Raw genomic sequence first — 12550 nt, forward strand, 5'->3', positions numbered from 1 at the left:
CCAAAGGACAAAATTGGTAGTCTATGCGCCTCTAAATTATTTAGTACCTTCCTTACTGTCTGTTTGGTGGCTTCTGGCTGTAGTGCGAGTTCACTTTCAGCCTTTGTTTGTCTTGCTTCTTTCTCCTTTTCTTTTGCTTGAGCTCTTGTTATAGCTAGTATATGGGCGTTGTCTATGTATAGGTTTTTTAGTTGATGCAATGTTATTCTTGAAAGGCTGTCTGCGTAGTTACTTTTCCCTGTTATATACTCTATTTCGAAGTCATATTCTTCTAGGTCTAATCTGATCCTCGTGAGTTTTGAGGTTGGTTCTTTCATTGCAAATAGGTGTGTCAAAGGTTTATGGTCTGTTTTTACTTTGAATGTTGGTGCTCCATATAGATAACATTTAAAATAATTAATTCCCCAATGAATCGCTAGTAATTCCTTAACGATTATAGGTTTATTACATTCTCCTTTACTAAAACTTCTTGATGCATATGCTATAGGTAGGTCAATTCCGTTAAATTCTTGACTTAGGATTGCTGAACAACTCTCATTGGATGCGTCTGTTGTTAAGATAAACTGTTTGTTGAAATCGGGATATTTTAAAATTGGTGGTTTCGTCAGAGATGCTTTAAGCTTTTTGAATGCTTTTTCACACTCCTCGGTCCACGAAAATTCTACTCCTTTCCTCGATAATTTGTTGAGTGGTCTGCATATTTCCGCAAAATTTTTAATAAAACGTCTGTAATAGTTGCAAAATGCTACAAATCTCTTTGTTTCTTCCGCTGTCTGAGGTGTCGGATATTGTTCAATTACTGCATACTTCGCTTTGTCTGGTGATACTCCCTCTTGAGAAAGATCATGTCCTAAATATGTTACTTCTCTTTTAAAGAATTGACATTTTCCTGGGTTAAGTTTCAAATTGAATTTTCGACATGTCTCGAATGTCTTTTTCAGGTTGTCTAAGTGATGTTTTTCGGATATTCCAATTACTACGATATCGTCCATGTAAAGAAATGCTTTGTCTGGTGTTAATCCTGAAAATGCTATTGACATCATTCTTGAAAAGCTATTTGGGCTTACATTTAATCCAAAAGGTAATCTGGTAAATTGAAATGCTCCATTTTCTGTGCTGAACGATGTGTATTTTCTCGATGATTTTTCTAATGGTATCTGGTGAAAGCCTGACATTAAGTCTATAACTGAAAACCATTTTGCTCTTCCTAGTTGATCTAATATCGAATCTATTCTTGGTAATGTAAATTTGTCTGTAACTATCTTCTTGTTCAGTTGTCTAAAATCTATGCATAATCTCCATGCTTTTCCTCCATCTATAGCTTTTTTCGGTACCAGTACTACTGGGCTGTTGTACTCGGATGTAGATGGTTCTATGATTCCTTGGTCTCTTAGGTTTTGTACTTGTCGATTTAATTCCTCTGTTTGCGCATGAGGTGTCCTATAATTCTTGATATATACCGGAGTTTGGTCTTTAACTCTTAGTTTTTGTTCGTAGAAATTGTTACAGGTTAACATATCATGCCTTAGGGCGAATATGTCTGAATATTCCTCGCATAACGATACTAAGTTGTCTCGTATGTATTCTGGTATGTCTAATTTCAGTGATTCTCGTAATTCTTTTTTCTGTCCTTGCTGTCGTTGACTAGCCTATATATATTGAATAGTTTAATATCCAACGTCCTGATTGTGCTTGCGTCTACATTTACTGTTTCGTACGTTGTGTTCAAAATTTTGATGTATGGATTATTACTTGAAATAATTGCTCTTGCTATGAATATTCCTGGTTGTATTTCTTGCTGTTCCACTATCCTGTCTTTCTTTAACGTTTGAAAAATTTTTATGATTCTGTAAATTTCACATCTAGGCGGTATTATTATGGTGTCATTGTCTATATTATCCAGAATTTTCGTACTAATGTAACAATCGTTGTCCTCTTTAATGTGCATTTTAAGGTTTGCGTAATCTAGTATACATTGAAAGTTAGAAATAAAGTCTCTCCCAATGATTCCGTCTGTTGGAATTGGAAAGTTAGGTTCTACCAATTGAAAGATGTGTTCGAATCGAGTTCCTTTTACTTCGAGTGTTGTCTCAACTTCTCCCATTGTTTGCAACTCTCCTTTAGTGACTCCTTTTATTTTTGCCTTTGTGTTTGGTTTCACCTGTTCCTTCATAAAATCTTGTGAACATTTTAGTATTGAAATGTCAGCTCCTGTGTCTATGATAAAAGTGCTTGTGTTTTCAAGAATTCCTGTTTTCATTCGTACAAAGTTCGTTAGGTTTAGGTCGAAGTTGTAAATGTTATATTTTATTTCTGCCTTTGTGCTTCCAACTTCTTGTTCATTCAAAACCCCAACTGCTGGTTTTCTTGCTCTTCTTGACTGTCCTCTATTTCTAGTAACCTTACGTTCCTGTTACGTCCGCCTCTCTGGTTTCCTCTGTATGTTTGATTGTTAAATTGTCTGTATCCTCTGTTCGAATAATTTCGTTGATTGTCCGTTGCTTCTCCTTCGTTCCGTTGTCCGAAGTTATTTCTTCTTCCTCTGTCATATTTGTTATGGTATCCTCTTCTGTATTGCTGCTGTCCTCTCCTATTCTCGTAGTGTGTCCTATAATTTAAGACTCTTCCTTGTGCATTTTCTTCAGTCGTATCGATCGACAAAAATTTAGATACTACTTCCTGCGGTGATGTAAAGTTACCTGCTTCCAGTATTAGCTTAGCTTTCTCTGCATTAGCGTTTCGTTTCATTGTTGTTACTACTGCTTCCGTCGTATATTTCTTTGCTAAGTCAAGTGGCATTCCTTCCGCTATGTATGCTACTTTCAATTGTTCTGCTAACTCTTCCACTTCAGATGCGTACACTGCTGCATCTCTATGCCCTTGCCTTTTTTTGGCTAATTTGGCTATTGAATTCTTCGGATTATCACCTTTTAATTCTTTCTTTAGTGCTTCAGCTATCCGTGGAATCGTATCTTCTGTGGTTATTAGGTTCCTAGCCTTATTGGTGAGTCGCGTTTTTATTAGCGTTACAGCTGTGTCTTCATGACCTTCTGCCAATTTTCCAAGTAGTTCTAATGCGTCTAAAAATGGTTGTAATTTCCCTGCGCTTCCATCGAACTCGTTGGGCAATATCTTGCTTGCGATATTCAAAAATTCATTGACTGTCAAAGCCATGTTTAATATTGTTATATCTTGTTTTATGTCACCTTTTTTCTCTTTTATTTCGTCGTTAGTTATTTCTTCTTCTCCTTCCTCGTCGCTTTTTCCTTCTTCTATTTCCTCATCGCTTTGTTCCTCTTCAACTTCCTTGTCGATTGGTTGATGGATTGAACTTGGAACCACTGTTCTCACATTTACTGCTTGAAATGATCGTATAACTTTGTCTCTGATTTTTCCAAAATATTTGTTGCACGATTCCCTTTGTTTGTCAGAAAGTGCTTCCCAGTTTTTCCTAGTCAATTGCGTGAACTTGTTATAAGCTTTAATTAGCTGTGTCGTCACTTCTTCCTTTATGTCCTTAGATTTCGGAACTTTTTTCTTTAAGACTCTTCTGCTTTGCCTGTCTATTTCTTGTGCAATTTCCTCAACTATTTTGACAAAATCTTCCCAAGTAACTTTGTTGCTACTCATTTATACATAATTTTTTTTTTTCAGCTTCTGCACTTCTTAGCGAAAATATAAATTCGATAGTCTTACGGTGTATATAGATTTGTAGTATATAGATATATAGTAAAAAAATATAGAGATAAAATAATACGTCAATATATGCTAAAAATATGTAAAAATTGCAGTGGTAATAAAAAATTCAAAAATAAATAACGTTATATTAACCCTTGTAAATAAGTAGTTAGAATAATAATTTAAATGTATTATGCATATAGCGTATATTTGTTATATATCGTATATTTATTTTGATAGGTATATTTACGATAGCAAATATTAAAATCATAAAAATTGCAAAAATGTACTAAAAATCAGTAGTCAAATAATAAATGAATAAAAGTCAGCAAGGATAAAGTATACGTTGATAAATATGTAAAAAATCATATAAAATTGTATCATTGCGTCCTATAATAACTTAATATGAGGGTAAAAAAAAATCTTTGTATATTGATAAATATTGGTAATAGAATAGAATAATTAAGTAAAAATAGGTAAACTTGAAACATATATTAATGTAATTAAGGTAGCACATAATGTTTATACTTAAAACTTTATATTAATCAGGAAATACCATAAAAATAGCTAATATGGACTTACCACTTTTACACGTCTTTGTTCGTATCACAAGTCCTCGCTGCACGTTCCATAGCATTGTCCATTTTCCATTGTCCCACGATGTTCCATCTCCATACTATTCCTTTTTCAGCTCCGCGTCGGCCTGATGTCTCCATCCATTTTACATACCACACTGTTGTCTAAGGTGGTCTAGGTGCCTGAACATTGACGTGTTTCTTCATACCTGTCCTGTTCACCAGTCCTGAGTTCTTCCCTGGTTCTGGATCGCCATATGACAGCCCTGGGCACTAAGGCTATCTTCTCCCGGTGAGGGTGGTTATCCCTTATCCGAGGGGTGGAATAATTGATACGCTTTTACTTGTTGAGTTGTTTTATTTACACTCGCATTAGCATAAGCTGGTAGCACCGCACCCAAAGAACATCTCGTGTAGAAAGAGACACTATCTTTTTTGTGGAAATATTACGTCTGATCACCCAAAATAGAATGACGAATGTCTGCTATAATAATAAAGAATTCCCTTGTTATAGTTTTGCTGTTTATATATTTAGAAATGCCTATTCAGCATCGACCATGAAAAGTGTTTATAATTGACTCTGCAATTATTAGTTGAATCGTGATCTAGGATAACAATATTTATATAATCGAATGAAGGTTGTAATATTGTTATGATGACATAAATAACTGAAAGTAATTATCATAGATAATTACAGGGTGTTTTTAAGATATATCTACTGAGTACAGATGAATTCTTGTACAAGGGTGATCAATGGATCTCCGTCTAAAGGTCAAATTTTCAATTTTAAGTCAAATAATAATTTACGAACTGTTCTTATTTAAGGACATATTGAAAATATTACAAAAATAACAAAGAAGGTTGTAGCGGAGAAAGGTAAAACCACATAATTTTTACAAACTAGTTCAAAAATCTTGTAAAATGAGTCTTCACTTATAGGCAAGAAAGGCGTACCAAAATAGTTATTTATGAAACAGTTCATGAAGTATGCTTTTTGCGAACGCACGCGATGTTTAGAGCATGAGCGACAGCGGAGCGAGTACTATACATCGCGTAAGTTCGCAAAAAGTACTTCACTCACAGTTTTATACAATATTTTATCTACGATAAACAAATAAAAAAACTGTAATTCTTCGTCACTGGAATCCATTTCTACTCTACAATTTTTAGAACTTTGACATTTAAAAATTCTAACTTCTTTCAAACCTCAAAACTGTCAAAACTTTTGTTGTAATTTATTTCTCACGTGTCATCACCATGACAACGCAAAAGTTAAGGATATTTGATTATATGAATGTGTGTAAAAAACAGTGCGAAAAAGTAAATCCCATTTAAAATACATTGTTGCTTCATGCACACTTTCAATCCTTCACGCACTGCTATCTATAATGACAGTTTTCACAAACTAAAAACTTATACATAATATGAGATAGAGTAGATAAAAAAGTGTATTAATAGCAAGCTGAAAATTTGTTAATAGCTTAAACGGTGTCTAGTCAGACAAACTTTGATGTAGGGTAGCACTAGAACACGGAAAGTTTTAATTGTGGAAGTGGTTACAGGTTTCGAACGTCAGACTACGACAACGTGCTATGTATTGTTATGATCTGCTTCTTATTAATTTTATATTAATTATTATTTATTTGATTAATTATTTAATTGTCGCAAATCATACATAAAAATGAATAAAAAATCTCAGGGTGCCTTTTCATACTATTAAAAAAAATCCAAATTATCTCACGTTATACTTATCTTCTCTCGTGGGTTCAGTATCTCTTAGTTGATCCTAATCGGGATAAAATAGGGAAAAGAAATAAAGCAAAATACTAAAATAAAAATACAGAATTGTTTTTTGTTTATCAAAATCAATACTCTAAAATCTATCGAATCTAAAAACCTGTGGACACAGATGTCCGAATGAAATTTTTACCACTTAAATTTATTATAGTTAAAAAAAAACAATTTATCGGTTTGTTCTCGATGACTTTGGTAAAACAAACTAAACAAAACAAATTAATGTATTCGCAAGATTAGCTATACTTCCTATTTACTTTTAGAAATATTGGAATTTTAATTCATATGCTTTTTACTCAAAATTTTAGTTTCCGAAAATAAAAATATCTTTCACATAAGTTGACTGACCTTTTGCTTCAATCACTCTGATTTCTTCTCGTGACCCAAAAACAGCTCTCCCTCGTTGACTATGTCAAAGGCTACTCATCAAAGCCCTCTCCGTTCTCCAGCTTCAAAACCATCAGCATGCCAGCACCAATTCTCCAACAAGCCGGGCCTCTTTTGACACGTACTCGATTCAAACAAAACTCCAAAAATTCTCTGCTCTCCTTCTCACAATAATACAGAATCAAAGAGGTATTTTGTCTCAATTTGATCTGTCTCTCGTTCCACTTTTCAACACTATTCTCCACTATCAAACAGCCACTGGTACTTGCTAACTATCTATCCACAAAAAACGTCGAACTGCTCTTCAGCGATGCCAAAAACATATTGACTTCTTTTTCAAACTCTCTCAATCATTCAAAACCACTTTTCCCCTTCCAACTTGCCAAGAATCAGAAACATCGACTTTTCCATTCGACAAACAAACAGTCATTTTCAAAACTATTCCGACCATCCTAATTACTTCCGGAGAACCCTATGATATTTACTCGGGTTGAAACAAAGATATTAAATTCCAAACTTTCTTTTAAACCACCTTTTCTAGAAATTGATAATTACATCTACCTGTGGATTCTATAGTTCCCGTAACAAACAATCTATTTCCATTTTAAATCTAAATACATCGTCCTTTTCACTTTAATTATTCACAAAAGTCTTTAATGGTTCATCGGAAAGCTCATTAAAAGAGAAATCCACTTACATCCAAACTAAATTCTAATAAATATTTACAGATCAATATACAGGGTGTATCAAATTTATGTGCCCGCGTTATTTAAAAAAAAATTTAAATTAATTTTCATTTTGCCTTTGATTGATAAATTGAAAACACAATAGTATTTTATCGGACTTCCGATTGATTTGTTACCCTTTCATTAAACTCTCATGCAAAAATCAGACTGCTGTTATTTACTACCAACATAATCCTGTTATTTGACATGTTCTACGTGTGGGATTTAAAATGTTCAAGACATCTGTCGGGTATACCCCATTCCACGAATATACGTCTGTTTTGGATTATCACGACAACGAATATTTTACTGTGCAAAATATGAAGAACGAAAGTAAATTGCAAATTATATTGGTGTTTATTGGAGTAATTATTAGAGCAAAACACTTTCGTAGTTCTTATACACCATATTGTTCGAATACACCATAAACCTTTTTTCATATATTATATAAAGTTTGCTATTTAATAAACTTAAAAACAACCTGCTAGTTTTCACAATCATAAACAATATTATCAGGATGACACGTTCCAAAATTAAAATTACGTGCCACAATTAAAACTCCCCTGTTTCAGTGTTCCCATAATATATCAAAGTTTTTCCGACTACACACCGTTAACTATAAACAAATTTTCAGCTTGCTATTAATAACCTGTTTTGGTGCGCGGGATCCAGGACTATATAATTGCATGCATCAACATATACGAAATTTGTATTTTTTTAACATGCAGGCGGATAAAATAAGAAATTTTAGTTACCTACGCACTTCCTATTGTGTAACACGTATATGCAGAGTGATTAGATGATTATATAAAGTCAAACTCAATGCTGCAGAAAATTTTATCGTCAAAATATATCGGTGAGTATAACAATGACGTGTCCAGACTTGTCCATATGCGGGCGGTTTTCCAACGTCGACTGCGCGGTTTACCCGTTTTCTCCCTGTTTTTCTTGTTATTAGGGTGAAACTTCAAAGGCGGCATTAGGGTGAAATCAAGTAAAACAGGTATACTGCGCAGTCGACGTTGGCAAGCCTCCAGTTCACATATGAACAAGCCCTAGCTAACACCAGTTGATGCGGTATTCAAGGCGTCAGTCTTTTGTTATCTCGACAATATTATGTCTTGAATTTGTTCCACATCCGTTTTCCGGGAGAAGCACTAACAGTATCAGCTATATACTGCCCTTTTTCTTCTTCACGTGCCACTCCTAGCGAAGATTGGAAATTATAACGGCCATTGCGAATTTGTTAGCAGCGCGCCTAAAAAGTTCAATCGAACTACACTCAAACCATTTACGCAGATTTCGAAGCCACGATATTTTTCTTCTTCCCACACTTCTTTTGCCCTTAATTTTGCCGTGCATGATATTTCTCAAAATTCGTACTTTTCACCCCTCATAATGTGCCCCAAGTATTCCATCTTTCTAGTTTTTATCTCATTTATAATTTCGCATAATTTGTCTAAAGATTGGAGTACTTGCTTGTTAGTGAAGCGGTCCATCCATGATATTTTGAGAATGCGCCTATAGCACCACATATCGAATGCTTCGATGTATTTTATGGTCGACTGTTTTAGTGTCCAAGCCTCAAATCCATATAACAGGGTGGAAAAGACATAACACCGCAGCATTCGTATTCGCAACTTTATGTTGATATCACGATTGCAAAAGAGTGTGCGCATTTTATTAAAGACTGATCTAGCAATTTCTATTCTGTATTTAGTCTCTTTTGTTTGATCAGTATCGTCTGTGATTCAAGCACCTAGATATTTATAACAGGACACACGCTCAATCGCTGGATTGTCTATTACAAGATTAGCTCTGATGTTTTTGATTTCGCGATTACCATAAATTTAGTTTTTTTCAAAATAATTTTCAAGCCGTAACAGGGTGTAACAAAAAGACAGGTCATAAATTTAATCACATATTCTGGGACCAAAAATAGTTCGATTGAACCTAACTTACCTTAGTACAAATGTGCACATAAAAAAAGTTATAGCCCTTTGAAGTTACAAAATGAAAATCGATTTTTTCCAATATATCGAAAACTACTAGAGATCTTTTATTGAAAATGGCATTCTTATGGTAGTAGTATCTTAAGAAAAAATTATAGTGAAATTTGGACACCACATAAAAATTTGATAGGGGTTTTGTTCTTTTAAACCCCCCCCCCCCAAACTTTTGTGTACATTCCAATTTAATTATTATTGTAGTACCATTAGTTAAAAAAAATATTTTACAAACTTTTTTGCCACCAGTACTTTTTCGAAAAGTCAGTTTTTATCGAGATATTTTGAATATTTGTCAAATCCACCACATATTTGTATATGGCTAAGTACGATTATGGAGACTTTGTAATAATATGAAAATTTATTTATGATTTACATTTTTAGGTATATTTTGAACCATATTAAAAAAGAAGTAATATCTCGATAAAAAGTGCCTTCTCGAAAAAATACAAAGAGGCAAAAAAGTTTTAAAAACACTGTGTTTAACTAATGGTACCGCAGTAAAAGTTTAATTGAAACATACACAAACATTTGGGGGGTTTAAAGGAACAAAATACCCATAAAATTTTTATGTAAACATATTAAAAAAGAAGCTGCAACTCGATAAAAACTGCTTTATCGAAAAAATACTAAGAGGCAAAAAAGTTTTAGAAATATTGAGTTTAACTAATGGTACCACAATAATAATTTAATTGGAACGTACACAAAAGTTTGGGGGGGGTTTAAGGGAACTAAACCCCCATAAAATTTTATGGGGTGCACAAATTTTACTATAATTATTTTTTAAAATGTTCCTACCGTAAGAATGCCACATGTCCATTTTCAATAAAAAATCTCTAATAGTTTTCGATATATTCGAAAAAATCGGTTTTAATTTTGTAACTTCAAAGGGCTGTAACTTTTTTTATGTGCATATTTGTACTAAGGTAAATTAGGTTCATTCGAACTATTTTTGGTCTCAGAATATGTGATTTAATTTATGACCTGTATTTTCGTTACACCCTGTATATTGAGACTTTGAACGAGATGTTGTAGATCTACTAGCGTTCCCGATAGGAGAACCGTATCGTCAGCATACCTTATACTGTTGATCGTCTCACTATTTATTATCAGACCAACATCTTCTTCCACGAGTGCTTGTTGACAGATGACTCCACTATACAGATTAAATAAAAATGACGACAAGATACATCCCTGTCGGACTCCTCGACGGATTTGAATTTATTCTGTTAGCCTACCCTCCACCTTCACATTTGCTGTTTGATTCCAATATAGGTTTCATATTACTCGAATATCTCGGCTGCCTATATTTTTCTTTATCATAACTTGCCTTAGTGGTTCATGCTGTACTTTGTCAAAGGCCTTTTCGAAATCAATAAAAGAGGTATAAATTTCTTGTATGGTTTATGTCTAAGAATTTTGGTGAGGGAACATTAATTGCAAACAGAGCTTCCCTTGTTCCCAGCCCTTTTCTGAATCCCATCTGAGTGTTACTGATGTCTACGTCTAATTTCCTATAGATCCTATTATGGATTATTTTTAAGAATAATTTTAGAGCATGACTCATCAAATCTATTGTACGATATTCGTTACATTCCTTTTTATTTGCCTTTTTGGAAGTAGTATAAAGGTCGAACGGAGCCATTCCTTAGGTATTATTCCAGTTCTATATATATATATATATATTGTGTTAAATAGATCTAAGAGTATTTTAATAGATTCATCGTCCATAAGTTTGAGCAGTTCTATGGGAATTTCAACAGGACCAGAGACTTACCACTTTACCCACAGGCCATCATCTGGGTATTCGTTTGAGATTTCTTGTCTATCTTTGTCATCAAAAAGTTGTGATATGTATTCTATCCATCGGTGCATTTTCTGCTGTAAATCTGTTATGAGTAACTGTATCTCTGATCTGTCCTGTCTCTGTTGTTCTTCTCCTTCCTGTAATTTCTTTTTATCTTTTTGTGTGCACTGAAAAAGTCGTATTTTCGCTCTAGTTGTTCCAACTCCTGGCATTGTTCACTTAGATTTCACTTTCTCTAGATTCAAAGTATAACTACTTTCTACTGCCCGCAAAAGTATCAATAACAGAGGGAAAACTAGAAGGAAAACGATAACCAGGAAGGCAAATGATTTCCTGGCTGAACAATCTACGTATATGGTTCAAAAAAACAACCACACATCTTATCGTAGCAGAAGTGTGCGAAATATAGATTGCCATGATGGTCATCAACATTCGAAACGAATGGACAGCAAAGAAAAATCGATCAAATTTAAACAAATTCTCTCAATAATATAAGCCAACACGTATAAGAGTATCTACATGCAAAATAGGATCAAATAGACCTTAATCTTCCAAAAACTTCCACAAAATATCAAGACACGTATTATAAAGTCTTCTAGTTGATAGCATAACTGAGACACTTTGAATTTTGAATTATAAAAATGATATAACGCGCAAGACGTGTTAGCACGTAGATAAATAAAAAACAAACACCACAGCACTAATGCTACTCACCTTGCAGTTATACAGTCGGGCCCGCTTATTGGAATAGCCTTCGTGCCAAGCAAAAGTATTTCTATAACCGGGCTATTCTAATGACCGATCATTAGTGGCTATTAAAATCGTTTCGGGGCCTCAAATTTCTATTCCTTAAAGTGGGATATTCCTATAACCGGTATTCTAATAAGCGGGTTCGACATATGTAGGCCGTTGTCGTTCTTCAACGGTACTTACTCCAAACTAAGTCACCGGTGGCGGTGTGGATTCAAATAGAAAGATTAAATATACCTGGGCGCCAGTTTCCTTCAATGCCAGCCAGTACAAACGAATAACTATAATTTACTCCCCAAATGAAGCAAAGGAAAAATAATACGACAAAAGTAACCCACATACAACTTTTAATACCCTAAGATGTAATAATAACATCGGTTACGAGGTTGTCTCTTATAAACACACTATACAAGTGATTAGGTGACATTAACTATCTCAAATAATTAAGAAGAATGACTACAAGTAGTATTTAAGTGACAAATTTGTCTAAATATTATTTAAAAAAATATTCAAAGTGACAAAATTATCTTAAAGAAATATAACTATTAAGACTTAAAATCCACTATTTCAAATATATATTTCCCCCATACATTAAATTCAAGAAAAAAAAAACAACAAAGCTGGTAACAAAGACTGGAATATGTTCCTTCCTCAACACGAACGAACTTCAGGTAACGCGGCGGTTAGCAATGGGCCCATAGCATACGCAAGCGCAGAATGAAAACACACCGTAGGTAAGTATCTAAAAAGTTTTAAACATGGTAAAGAGATTCCAATAAAATTCCTTCCTTTGTCCCATTACAATTTTAACTGTGATGTACGTATTTT

The sequence above is a fragment of the Diabrotica virgifera genome, chromosome 5 (genome assembly GCF_917563875.1).
Source record: "Diabrotica virgifera virgifera chromosome 5, PGI_DIABVI_V3a".
Taxonomy (NCBI): Eukaryota; Metazoa; Arthropoda; class Insecta; order Coleoptera; family Chrysomelidae; genus Diabrotica; species Diabrotica virgifera.